This window comes from Ctenocephalides felis, unplaced genomic scaffold, assembly GCF_003426905.1.
Source record: "Ctenocephalides felis isolate EL2017-DRISC unplaced genomic scaffold, ASM342690v1 CF-g0.4_SCAFFOLD_01492, whole genome shotgun sequence".
In the NCBI taxonomy this organism is placed as follows: Eukaryota; Metazoa; Arthropoda; class Insecta; order Siphonaptera; family Pulicidae; genus Ctenocephalides; species Ctenocephalides felis.
Genome location: NW_020537646.1, coordinates 23,977,110 through 23,992,294, shown reverse-complemented (window position 1 = coordinate 23,992,294; position 15,185 = coordinate 23,977,110). Strand labels below are relative to the sequence as shown.

Genomic DNA, 15,185 nt, shown 5'->3' with positions numbered 1-15,185 from the left:
TGAAACAGTTTTATGAGCTGTAATGATAATCCCAACTATAGAAAAATGTCTGTGTGTATGTTTGGACACAATTCTTTATTACGACTTCGAGAGCACGAAGCAACCTATTTGAAATCATTTGATCCAGCTTTTGCCTTAAGGCACGACGTCATTCACCATTAGCTTAATTTGATGCAGCAATTGTACGGATATTTTTGCACGGAAGCTTATATTCGATCTATAAAATATAAAAATATGGTATATTTTTTTTTTCGAATCTGTTTTAAATATGGCATATTATCTATCTTTAGTTTCATAAATAATTTTACTGTATTTTTTTAATTTTTATGATTTTATATACTATTAAATAATACTTTGTATCATCAATATGCATGAACAAGATTTTAAATTAAAAATATACGTATATTAGAAAAAAATAGTATGTTATTACCATTACCAATCTCTATTATTTATTAATAACTAGCAAACTCAGCGAACTCCGTTTCGCCACCAGATGGTTTCATGAGAAAGATAAAGATTTTTTTTTGTTTTATATTTGAAAAAAAAATGAGTAGCTGTCAAACAATGTATCTACCGGCACCATCTACTTAAAATATTGGTTTGTACATGCTGAGTATCAGAGATAACGCTGTAAAAAGATTTTTCCGCTTTTCTGTTGAGATCTTTCTTCAATTTTCGTTTCTATAAACCTCACGGAGTCCGAGACCTTTCCAACGAATGCAAAATCGTCGAAATCGGTTTGTGCGTTCTGGAATTATATCGTCAGGAAGGAAAATCCGACTTATTTTTATATTACTACTTATTTTGTATAAAATAAACACCAAAAAAGTCCATTTAACGCAATAGTTTGTTTTATTTTCCAACTTTGATCTAAACATGATCCAAACGTAGTGTCAACCTTCAAATTCAATTTAAATTGTAAACTGTATTGTGAATCCCAATCCCTAAATTAGTTCAAAATAAATTCATAGTTTTATGTATAATATTATAAGAAAGTTAAATTAAACTACGCCGATGGAAACATGCAATTTTCAAATCCGATGATATCTTAATACATGGTCGTAAGTTGAAACAATACGCCGGAATCCCATATCCGTGTTCATTTAATTCAGTATGAAAGCTATGTCTGTAGAGCTTTTAGTAGGGGCACTAGGCATAGTATATAAATGTATATATATATATATATATATATATATATATATATATTATACCTAATATTTCGTGTATTTAAAAAGTAAATACCGCCTTTGGAAAGAATTGTTAAACTGTTTTGTTACAATGCAATTGATACCCAAAAAAATAGATTTTATATCTAAAAGAACTTGTGATGCTGCATCATTTTTTCTAAATTCAATTTTTTGGCAAAATATGCCGTTTGATAAAAGCTTGTTATTTTACATGATTTATTATTTGAGAACATTTCATGTCGAAGCGCAAACAAATAACCCCATTATTTTTTTATGACTTATTATATGCAACAGCTAACAAACTTTGCAAATTAATATTTTATAATAAGTTTATGATAAATATAAATGAATATTAATACTAAATATCAATTTAGCGATTTTAAACAAGTTTTTTTTAATCATTTCAATGTTATAATTTTCAATCTCATCTAACTTTACCAATTAATACATGCAGGTTTGAAAGTTATTGAACCGCCAATATAATTATTTCGATAAATCTTTTGACTAAGCATTTGCAACAGCATCCTTAAAAATCCTTCAAAATTCTCAAAGAACTTATCGTGAATATCTACCAAATCATCCAAAGAATAATCGACACGAAGATGCAAGAAAAAGTGGTAAACTCGTTAGATCTAAAACCTTTCCAAAGTCATGAAAAATTGATTTATAGTCACATTGAATCATTCAATATTGTGATTGACCACTTATAAAATCATACAAGAACTAGTGGGGTGTATGGCATCGTGCCTTAAGGCAAATTGCTGGAAATGTTCGAGGAATACTGAATGTTTTCAAATAGATTATTATTAATATTGTAACATTGTCTGATATTTTTAAGAATTAAAATAATATAATTCAGTTAATAAACTGAATGGCAAAGTTGAAATTACTTGTTTAAAGTATATTAGAATTATTTTCGATATACAAAAAATTAAAAAAAAAAGTTCAAACAATTTTTTTTCCAAAATGAATTATTTTGTTAAGACAAGCAGAAATTTCTTTGAATCATTTAAATCGGACGCTTAGTTCTCTCAAAAACTGCCATTTTTTACATATTTAGCTCCGTATCTTCGAAATGGCTGGGCCTGCATTTGCCAAACACTAATAAACACTTCTCCCAATCACTACTAATTGCATGTTTTTTAGATCAATCAAATCGGATGCTCCGTTCTCTCAAAAACTCGACTTCTATTTTCTGTACTCTTTGCTCTTTATCTCCGTAACTGCTGGACCTGCCTTTGCCAAAAACTAATCAGCACATCTCCCTATCAATAGAAAACGAACGTTTTTTTGAACCATTCAAATCGGTTGATCCGTGCGCTCGAAAACGTGACTGGAAATTTGTATCCATACATACATACACACACACATCCATTTTTTCTGAGGTATGCCAAAATGTTCAGAAACCTTTAAAACGTCGAGAAATGTAAAAATTTTCAATTTCGATTTTCGGCCCATTACAATAACTTACGCTACGGGAAGTTAAAAAAATATCAATAATTTGGTGGAAAATAAAAAACACATTGTGGGCTTGAAACTCATGTTAAATAATTAACAGAAAGTTTTTCAGACATACATTTTAAATATTTTATTATCATTCCTACACATCAGCCCGATGACTATAAGATGGTCAGTCGTGATATCTGTGCGATGCGGTTTCCTGTGCTAGTGGCGCGGTTCAAATTAAATGCGATTAGGGGTCAACTCAAGTGCTCTTCAACGTATAAGGATTTCTGCTCGCTCTATCAGAAACGACCTCAATCCGTGTGTTCTATCGTTATTTTTTCATTTCGTCAGTGATGGGACTTTTAGTATGTAATCTTGGTTCAATATAACTTAATTAAACACTAATCAGTTGTAAAAATTGAAATAATTTGAAAGATAAGCGTGTATTACAATTAATTGCAACCATTAACAATGAAATATTCGAATCAATTTTAGAAATAAAAAAATATCATATGCAAGTCATATTATAAAATAGTTATATTGATGATATTGAAATTTGATGTATATATATATATATATATATATATATATATATATATATATAAATTTATTCATATTCATAATCTCTTATACCAGGCACCCCCGCCTGATTGAGATATGAAAATGTATAATATGTTAAAATAAGTTTAACAATTGTCATAGAAACAGAATGTTTCTAAAAATATCAATCTTGTTACAGTGGGTGCGGTTGTGCCAGGATACGCTAGTGACAGTCACCATAAGAGCTAAACTATATTGATTGTGAGATAGAGTTCAAAAGGAGGACGATAAGGTATGTTTGTAGACTACTTTTAAAGAGTCAATAGTTAGTTTCTCGTGTTTAATTCCTTTTAATAATAACTCTTACTTGTATACAGATTGATCACTTTGTTTTCAAAACGTTTTCAAAAGTGTGCGTTGGGTATAGTTGCAATAAATTTTGTGCGTACGGTTGTGATATGTATTTCTTGTCTTTTCCTGTTTATTAAATAAATAAAGAAAAAAATATCTTTACTTTACTAACAAGAAAATGTCCTTTCATGAAACTTTGCATTGTGATAGAGTTGACAGTCAAACTGCACTCCATAAATATTATAGGCCTTATTGATTTTAGACACTATTTCTTAACTTGGTTTTTAAAAAATGCTTTGTTATATATTATTATATTCATGAATTTTGTTTAAACAATCATGTTGTGTTAACGCCTCACTCCCAACCCTGGTCTAATTATATATTTTATTACTTTCATACAGGATAGCAGCAATAAACCTTCATCCCTTATTATAGTATTTGGAAATATTAAATAATTCCTCTCATTATCATGCATACTGTCCCTAAATATATCATCCTGCAATCAGCCTATATTTCTAAGAAACTCGGAATCACGGTTAATACCTGATTGGTCAAAAATGTAATGGGATGTCGCTTGAACTCACAAAAGCGAACCAATTAAAAAAATAATATAAAATTATAAAATCTTTGTAATTAAGTAATATCTAAAAAACATCTATGTAACATCACTCTTTCATCAACACTCAAAATAGTAATATCTCAAATTTCATCTAACAAACATAAGTATTAATTCAAACTTCAACATATTATCTATAAATCTTAATAATTAAATATACAAGAATTAAACTACTTATCTTTCAATCGGTCTGATATAGCTATTATCTAAATATATCTGGTTCTTCAAAAATATAAACAAAGTGTAATTTTTAATAGAGTTCGGCAGCATCTCGGTGGATCACGAACTTCTATGCACTTTTGTAATCAATCTTGTCACACAACATGTTGTGTTGTATTACATATTTCTGACAACAAATAAACTATTTTGGTGTTTATAGCTATTGTTTTTTCACATGTTTATGCCTGTCACTACCGTCTTGCGGGTGTGAACTTGCCCTTATTTCAGTATTTCCCCAAATGATAAAATTAGAAAAATGACCAAATTAGCATCTAATTTAACTTTTTCTCGGCTAACTGGTAAATGAACAAAATTTTTGCTAATTAAAGAAACGTGGCATAACCGTACCCAGTCTCTCCTGTTTTAAATATATTACACTGTCTTGAAGTATACAAAAAATAAATTGTAGCAACAGATTTTTAAATGTAATCATTGCGATTCATTAAGTATATTTTGGAAATTAAATAGAATATAAAAATAATAACGTTTAATAACATTTATTTTATATTTTACTATTTCATCTCTCAAAGCTCAATGAATAATCTTGCCACTTCAAAGTATTTCTATTGTTATTATGCATGTATGAGTATATACCTACTTTCGGTATATATTTTACACGTTGTGCTACGTATTAGCGTAACACTCCTCGTAATTATTTAGTCTTAATAACAAATGCTTACTCGCTAATTACCCGGATTATCAAAGCCAGGTGAAAAGAAATACATACATATGTACAAAAGCTCTCGTGAAAATGGCGCCCACATTTATTCCATCCGTACGCGTCACAGATCTCTTTGTGTGAGAGCGGAATCAACATGATCCGACTACGTTTTGTCACTATGGCGCTTTCCATCAAAATCCCCGTTGAACATATTATACAAAGCGACGAGAAGATTTCCTACTCTGCTTATATGTACGACGATACATAGTATTTTTATACTTTTATTAAAAGGAAAAATCAATACTTTTTAATATTCTCACAAGACTCTGATAGAAGTCGTTCATTATGTGATAAAGTAGATTTCTGACTATCACTTACTTTTATATTATTCTATTTGTAAGCGCCCGGTGCAATGTTTATTAACAAAGTCAATTAAAAATAACTACATACGGATACTTTATTGCCTCGAAGGAGCAGATATAATTTATTATTAGAGTGGCTATATCAGACCTTTAAAATAAGTAAATTGATAAATAAGTGTATTATAGATAGTATTTATTTGATAACTGATGTGAATGGTTCTAACGATGCGTATAGATAGAATAAATTTCTTATGACTAGCTATACTAGGGTAGGAAATTATTTTATTATGTCAGGTAGAGGAAGATAGATGCATAAAATTTGTAAGGCTCGAGAACTATTTAATTTTCTTTTTAATGTTAATAGAATCCATAAGCTTACTGTGATAAGTATGATTTGCAAAGAACTTAACTATCCAAGCATTAGGGTAGAGCGGGGCTTGAAGGTCCGCGGGTATATAAAACTCCACCACCGATATCTCAAAAACAAGTAAAGTTAAAATTTTTTAACAATATTTGAAAGTAGAGGGAAAAAGATATATAACCACCTATCAACTTCATTTTTAAAACGTTGTTATCAGAAGATAAACGGCAATGTTTGAAATACCATAACAAAAGTATTTTATTATATAGCATATAAGTCGCTTTTAGTTTTTTTGGTAGTGAGCTTTGTTGTTCAGTTTACGAGACCATAATATAATTTTTAAGTATACATCATTTAATTATTTTATAAGATGAATTATTATTTTTGAATTAGATTCAACAGTTTTTTTACATAAGCTGTGTAAAAGCGTAAAAAAAGAATGCAGAAAAAAGGATCAACTGAACCTTTACCCTGACAAAGGTGAGAACAATAAAAAATAGTGAACTAAAAAGTAAATTAAGTTAAAAAAGGCAAGTTTATAAGAAGTAAATTAAGAGTAGTTTTTCCTACTCTGCTTCTGAATATTTCTGACTAAATATTAGATCAAGGTTATATACAGGGTTATCTCTCCAAAAAATGTAATCATAAAATTTATATTTTGCAATAATTGAATAATATAGTTATTATTTCGTAAAATCCCATTAAGAATAAAAATAAGACATTGAACCTGTTTGCAACCAATTAGTCTTATTTTACCCCATCTATTGGTTAAAAAGGACCAGGTGACAAATTTTTGAAAATCAGCAAGAGAAAAAGATTTATACAAAATGAATTAGTTGGAAGTTTTACTGGACACAGTCTGATAGTTGTTTGTTTGATATGTGTTATTTGTTGTGATACATTGTGTAAATTGCTCAAAGTCAAATGGCATCTTTGTGGTTACGCTCCTGTTCTTTTTAGTATAGAATAATCAATCCATTAAAAATATTACTTATGTCACACAAACATTCAAATAAACCAATAAATTCCAACTTCTCTGATTTTTAGCAAACTAAAATATATTATAGGCCACAATGTTAAGATTTGCTTTTACTATATTATTTGTGGTTAATGAGTTTTCTTTTATGAAATAAAATCTCAGTCACTGTGCTTTATTGAAAGAGTACTTATTTTTAAATAAAAATTTGAATTTCTCTAGTAAATCATACTACGCTCATATATAAAAATGATAAATATACATTATAAATATTTCTTCTTCTACTTTTTAACAAGGTAAAAGCAGACTTTCATTGTTTCAAGTAGAATACTAGTAAACGCTGAAAATGATTTTCAAAATTGTATATAGTTTTTTTTAAGAAGTACATTATTTGGACATTCCTCAAAACTTTTATGTGTTAAGGCTCAATAAGAAAACATTGACATATATAGTCAAACCAACAATATTTTTCCCCACGCTTATCGTAGAAAGTAAGACAAAAACATTTAACTCGGTCATAACTTTTAATACTCAACAAAAACAAAAATACGTGTGCGTGCAGTATCAATAAAATATGTAATAAATATTTTATTACTCGGTATGATATAAAAGTTACTTGTGCAAGTACCCTACTTATTGATTTTTTGTCATATACTTTATCGTTTTTATTCGAAGTAGTTCTCAGAGATCTCAACAAGAACGTAATTAAAGTAAACTGCACAGGAAAGTACTGTTCCAATATCAGTGCTTTATAATGTTGTAAAGAGGAAACGTTTACAAAGCCTTTCTTCTTACTTCTTACATACATCCGGCGTTCGATTGAAGTTCTGGCTTCCTGTACCCTACCATTTTCACTCCCGCCTTTTTAGAACCATCCTTCCAGTTTTTTTTACTTTGCAAGCCGTACAAACTCCTCGTGACGCCCCTTCAAAAGCATCCCTTTTCTTGTTTAGTGTTGAAATACTGCGTAAATTTCGGCAATATAAAAAAATATCTATCAATTATGGAGAAAGATTAATTTTTAAATGGTTTGCAATCATATAGGTAAACTTTTTGTCTCCTTAGTAAAGGCTTTATCTCTGCAACTTAAATTAGAACAACTTATTGCTGGTAATATTACCATTGATCGAACTTCACAATCTTGTTCAGGAGGCATGAACTCACTTCTAGCATGTAATAGTGTTAATAGTTACAAAAATCTACAAGGACAATGGGCAAGAAGAGACAGGTCCATGTATACACCGCATCATTAGGAATACTAGCAGATTAATTTGTTTATAATAGTTTGTTTTTTAGAAATAGTTTTGTCTATATTTGTTGTATATAATATATTAATCATTGAATAAATTTACTTATCATTCATCGCATCTTAAAGTTCCAGGATTGTTAACCTCTAAACTAGAGCGATACCGAATTCCTTTTGAAAATATAGATCCTAAATACGATTCCAAGAAAAATTAGCTCTTCATTGATACGTAAAAATTAAATTATATCTTCAATATCACAAACAGCATAATCATATGAATTTCGCAAATATAACGAGCCTATGTAAATTTTGATTTATATTTACTTCTTTATAATTTAATATAAATTAATATAATAATACTTTTAAAACTGATTCATCTATTCTGTTTCCATTTTTTTTTGTCTTTTTGCCCAAAATGCAATGCAACCTTTAGAAGTTTCTGGTAAGTCGATAAAGCATTTATAAACTTCGTCTGGGTTTTCAGTTCGTGTCAAAATTAGGATCATTTTTATTCAATTGATCCATAATTTCAGTCATAGTAGTTAAAGATAAATTTTTATTAAACACTATATAAGCTAATCGACATAATTTAAATAAAATTTATGGTGATTTAATATGAAAATACGTTTGAATCCGATGAAAAATAAGTAACTTATTTTAAGAAGAAGACCATAATAATTCTAAAAATCTTAAAATTTTCTCAGTAATGCAACCACCGTCATTTATTTATATTTATGATAATATTTTAAGACAATTATAAAGATAAATTAAATTATAGAAGATTAGTCATGATTATAAGCGGATTTTTAGTCTCTCGGTAAGCGCTTTGTTCCTGCAACCTAAAGTTCCAGGATCGATAACCACCTCGAAATAAAAATATGTTTACTTGTAAAAATAGTTTTTTTTTTTTAAATTTCTGTATGAAATTCAAAGATTATATTTAGTATCACAATCAATCTAAAAATAAGAATTTTGCAAATATAAACAGACCTTCTACAAAACAAAAATATTAAGTACCTCATTATAGTAAATAAATAGTTGATAGCAACAGCTCACAGGGCTCTTAAAATTGAACTGTTCAAGAAATATGAAAAATAAAAACAATATCGAAAAATACTAAAAAAAAATGATTAAGGCCACCATTGGACTTATTCTCAAATTACCTTAAGTAAAAAATTGATTTCCAATAAAAACTTGACTTCTTACAAATAAACTTGAATAAACATGTCAATTTATTCAGTGCATATGGCATTTTAAAAAGATATATTTTAAAACCAAAAATGGATAGCGCTAAATCATAATAGTATTGCTTGCAATTAACAATTCTTCAGAATGTTCTCTATTTTCTTGTCTTGTAATAACGCCACTGGGGTATCTACTAATTTGTAAATCACGAATTGTAAACAACTTGTCAGCATTAATTTTTTTTTATTTGGTCTTGCTTACTCTGAGCATTTAGCAACCTACAACATTTTTATTTATTTACATTCTATGCTAGTATTTATATAATATTCAATCTATTATCCTATTCTATTTGCTTCTTAATTTTTTTCCTTATCTTCTTCAATTCTTTTTCTTATATGACATTTCTAACTTTATACACCTTCTATCTTTATTCCATTCCATTTTTTCCTTCACTCTTCTTCTAATATCAGCAAAATCTTTTTTTTCTTCTTACTCCTAATACAATTCTATATACAGATGGCAGAATAATTTTTTAACTTCCCGTAGGGTAAGTTATTGTAATGGGCCGAAAATCGGAATTGAAAATTTTTACATTTCTCGACGTTTTGAAGGTTTCTGAACGTTTTGGCATACCTCAGAAAAAATGGATGTGTGTGTGTGTGTGTGTGTGTGTGTGTGTATGTATGTGTGGATACAAATTTCCAGTCACGTTTTAGGGCGCACGGATCAACCGATTTGAATGGTTCAAAAAACATTCGATTCCTATTGATTGGGAAAAGAGCTGATTAGTTTTTGGCAAAGGCAGGTCCAGCCGTTTCGGAGATACGGAGCAAAGAGTGCAGAAAATAGAAATCGAATTTTTGAGCGAACGGAGTATCCGATTTGAATGATCTAAAAAACATTGAATTAGTAATGATTGGAAGAAGTGTTTATCAGTTTTTGGCAAAGGCAGGCCCAGCCATTCGAAGATACGGAGCTAATTATGTAAAAAATGGCAGTTTTTGAGAGAACTAAGCGTCCGATTTAAATGATTCAAAGAACTTTCTGCTTGTCTTAACAAAATAATTGATTTTGGATTTTTTTTTTTTTTTTTTTTTTTTTTAGTATTTTGTATATCGAAAATATTTCAGATTTTATTTTTAATTCTGACTATAGTTCTAATATACTTTAGAAATAATTTCAACTCTGCAATTCGGTTTATATAATTCTTATAAATATTAGACAATGTTACAATATTTATAATAATATATTTGAAAACATTCAATATTCCTCGAACATTTCGTTACGGTGCGGGAAGTTCCAGCAATTTGCCTCAAGGCACGATGCCATAATTGCCTCAAGACAGAATTCCACTTACAGCTAGTTTAATTTTATTCTTTTAATTTCTTCTAATTTAAAAAAAATGTAGTTCTATTTAAAAACACGTAAATTACTTTAAATGCGTTCATATGTCTATTATAATGATTAATAATATTCAAGTAAAATTTCAATTTCGATTTTCACTGCTGATTCTCAGCACTTGAAGTATTTCTCGCCCATCGTCTCCTTGAGTGATCAAGAGGCATCGTTGTATCGCAGCCACTTTCGTCTTTTCTTTTGTCACCGCTTGATGAAACTTCGCAAAAAATAACAACAACGGGAAACGAAGGGATACATTCCCTTGTAAAAGCATTTTTTGTCGGAATTCGGCAGAAGCAATATATATTTTAAACTTTGATATCGTCAATCATTCACACCGGCATTAATTAGGAATTCGGTGAATATGAAATATATATAGATACATTTAAATATTACAGGTATATATATATATATATATATATATATATCAGAGTGGTCCTTAATATGGACATATTCGACTTTCAGGGCTCAAATGGTTTCAAATTGATAGCAAGCAATTCTCTGAAAGTTTTAGTTCTTAATATTGTCTTTTAGGTAGAGCGCAAATCAATCAACATTTTGTATGAAGCTAGCCTGAAAAAATTTTCAAAAATTTTGCAGAGCGTCGAATTTTCAATAAAAAATGACACGAATTTTCAATAAAAATGACACGAAATTTCACTTTTAATTCATTTGTCGCTAAGTTTCAAAAATTTTTCCATGCTATTTCCACACGAAGTTTGATCGAATTGCGCACTATATATATTCTAGCAGACCCAGCAAGAGTTGTTCAGCCACAAAAAATATTTTTAGAAAATTTTTAGTATAAAAACTAACCGATTGTGAACGTGGAAGTATGCGGTATTTAGTGAAAGAGGCAGCTACCACAGATAATATTGATGGTTTACCCACTACAAAGCATGCTACATATAAATGTTTATAATCCATAATCATTGCAAAAGTCATCCTAATCTGAAAGTTTGTCTAGCGAATCGAGTGAGATTTCAAAAACTTTGGTAATTTTCAACCCATAAATAAAAATAACTTTCTTTAAATTAAATTCAAGCTTTTGCAGAAGTTTAAAAAAATCTTCATCCAACTATAGAGAAAAACATTCATATTTCATTAGTTTAGTTCATTTACTGAACGCAGGATAAAAATTATTTGATTACTAAATTGACTATTACGAAAAAACGCTGTGTGGTAGGAGTGTAAAATTTAAGGCTATCTTCTTTGATCACGAATCATAAAAAATATAATAAAAGATATTGGTTCAAACAATAAAAAAAATCTTTATAGTGGCCAATCCTTACTACTTTAAAAAAACGCACTCTATTTTCTTTTTGTCTCAAAGTTTGCTATACTTCTTTTATATTTTGCTTATAATTATTATTAATTATGTTTTCTATTTCTTATTCCTTAATTATGGAGTATCATTTTCACTGTCATTACAATATTAAATTAGCAGCAGTAATTGATATATAAATAAAAATATTTCATAATATGAATTGTAATTTACTTCTGTAGATACATAAAATCATAAATACGTAATTTACTTTGCACTGCATTTTAATTCTGGTAAATTTTATGTTTATAAAGTATCATCAACTCAAATTGAGGATGGTTTTGAATAAACAAGAAGTGTTCTTGAAGTCAATGTTTTGAATAAAATGCGAAACTAAATTTTTAGAGAAAAATAAATGCCAATTACTGCTAATCAAACAGGTGAACAAATTTCGTTAAAAACGTCAGGTATTGAATTTTTTTTTAAAGAAATTTGCTCTATCTTTAAAATATCAATAAAAGTCTTTGTTACTTTTAAAAGTGAATCTACTTAAAATTCAATATTAATGACTCCTAATCGACTCAAGTCTAACTCTTACAAGTTTGTGAAATTATTTAATGCAATTCAGTAGCAAAACTTAGTAAGTATTATACAGTTAACTGTATAAATTTGCTCAGCATTTTCAATAGAGCGCAGAAAAATAAGCATAATAAAATATGAAACGTAGCATAATATACTAAAATGATTTTTGACAAATAACGGGTGTTAGTGAAAATATAAATCCCTCGAGGTTTAGCAGTGGTCTAACGCGTCTGTATATTTCCTGGTATGTAAAAGACATTGACAAAGTGATATACGCGGAATATAAAATATCATGGATGAAAATCTATGCAAAAACTAGGCGTTGCCCATGAGAGAATTCTAGAGAAAAAACGGATGGCTGAATGAATATAAAATTTATTCTTTGAATTTATGTAGGCAATAATTTATTAAGCTATCCGTATATACTGTAAACATACCCATAGTATATAACCTTGTATACGTATATATATTTATATGTATATAAATATATATATGTATATATATATATATATATATATATATTAATAATGGGACAGAACAAGATAGGCTTGTATAAAATTTATTAACTTCACTGAATTTGCAGTGCAGAAGAGAGATTATACGAACAATGTACTTGTGAAAACCCAATTCAATGTTATGGGCCTATTCTGTGCTTCCAGTTTTTTGAGTTTTTCCGAAAGGACATCTAATATAGTTTGCTACTGTAGTCTATTAAAAGTTATTGAGTCAAAAAGTAATCTATTACTCCTGCTCTTGCTTTTTACCTCTGATCAATATTTGGATCAGTTACTTCAAATGGTTTCATAAATTAAGTCATAGTGGTTAAAAACATATTTTTATAACAAACCCATTGAAGTTCTTATTAAGTTTAAACTATATTTATCAATAAAATTTATATTGATTTAAAATAACAGGCTAAGGTGGCGCACAAAAGTGCAATCTGACTTTGAGCAATTATATTTGTGGAAACCAAACAAATACGTATATCAAACATACAACTATCTGACTATGTTTAGTAAAACTCCCAGCTAACTCATCATTGTAGAAATGTTTTTCTGTTTTTTTTGTAATTTGCTACCTAATTGTTTTTACCCTATAAGCGTGGAAATCAGGCCAAATGTCTTATTTTCAATTTCAAAGGGATTTCACAAAATAATAGCTACTTTATTCAATAAATGCAAATACAAATTTCTTGGGTACATTTTTACAATCAAATCACTGTATATAACCTTCAGCTGGTATTTTGTCAGAAATATTCATCAGTAGATTTGGAATTAATATTTATTTTATCTATATTACGTAAAATTGTTTTCTCCATCTTAATTTTTTTAACTTCCCGAAGGAGAAGTTTATGTTTTCATCAAAAAATCCGATTCGCTAATTTTATGTTTTTCTCGACGTTTCAAGCCATTCTGAATCGATGAGACCAAATTTGAAAAAGTATGTGTGTGTGTGTGTATGTGTGTGTGTGTGTGTGTGTATGTGAACAGATTTTTTGCCGTAAATCGACGTTTTCTCAAAAATGACTGGACCGATTTTAAAAATTTAAAGCCATTTGATGTATCTCGATGAGGACTATCGTCTCTGAGTTTTGTGCGGCGATCGGCCGGGCCGTTTCGTTGTAAATTGCAGAAAAGTGAAAAATTTTTCGCCCACGTTTTAGCCCGCAATTCTAAATCGATTCTGAAAATTCAAAACCATTCGATAGATATTGATTGGGAATCGTGCTGATTAGTTTTTGGTAAAGATCGGCCGAGCCGTTTTCTTTGTAATAACGTTTTAAAAAAAAAATATTCGACGATTTTTATGATTTTTTTTTTGACGGTAGATACCATAGTTTTCTAGGTCATACTAAATATTACGGCCCTATGACAACTCGTTTAGCTTTAAAAATTCGTCAAAGTTTGCAAAAATTGGTATAGTTTTTTTGACATTTGTCAAAATTAGACTTTTGATCGACGTTTTCTCAAAAGCGCCTGAACCGATTTCAGAAATTTAAAAGCCATTTGATGTATTTCGGTGAGGACTATCGTTTGTCAGTTTTGTGCGACGATCTGCCAAGCCGTTTCTTTTTGCAATTTAAAAAAAAGTGCTAAACTTTCGTCCATATTTAAGCTCATCCTACCGAACCGATTTTAAAAATCAAAAACTGTTCGAAAGATATTAGTTGGGGATGGTACTGATTAATTTAGGTGAAAATCTACCGAGCCGTTTTCTTGTAATGAACTGTTGAAAAAAAAATTTAAGCCGATTTCATGGAACTTTTTTTTGGATATACATCATGGTCTTATAGAACTTACTGTAATATTACGGCATTACGACAAGTAGTTTAATTTTAAAAATTCGTCAAACTTTACTAAAATTATTATCGTTTTTTAAAGTAGGATTGATGAAGTATATTATTTACACTTTTTTGATTAAGTCAATTATTTACACATATCGGGAAGTTCATGTAACTTGCCTCAAGGCTAAATACCAAACCAACTAGTTATTTATTATTTTACCAGAGTAAAATTTTAGTTGATTTTTTTACCTCACCCACATGTAAGTTCTTATAAGGTTATGTAAGAAAAACTGTCGATACTAACTTGAAACAAACATCTGAACAAACAAATAGCGTATACCTAAAAACATTTTAAGTTCACAAGACCTAAACAGAAATGCAATAACACAAAAAAAAACTAACGATGAGAAAAAAATCTTCTGTTATAGATTTTCAAACACTGTCTTTTTTTATCTCTCGAAAGCAACATCGTGAGAATCAAGGTGATTGCTGGTTATAAATCTTCTT

At 29.0% G+C, this 15,185-nt stretch overlaps 1 pseudogene; it reads left to right on the top strand.

Annotated features, from left to right (window-relative positions):
• The window catches only part of LOC113371067, a 96,587-nt pseudogene that overhangs the window by 69,281 nt on the left and 12,121 nt on the right, over positions 1-15,185 (top strand).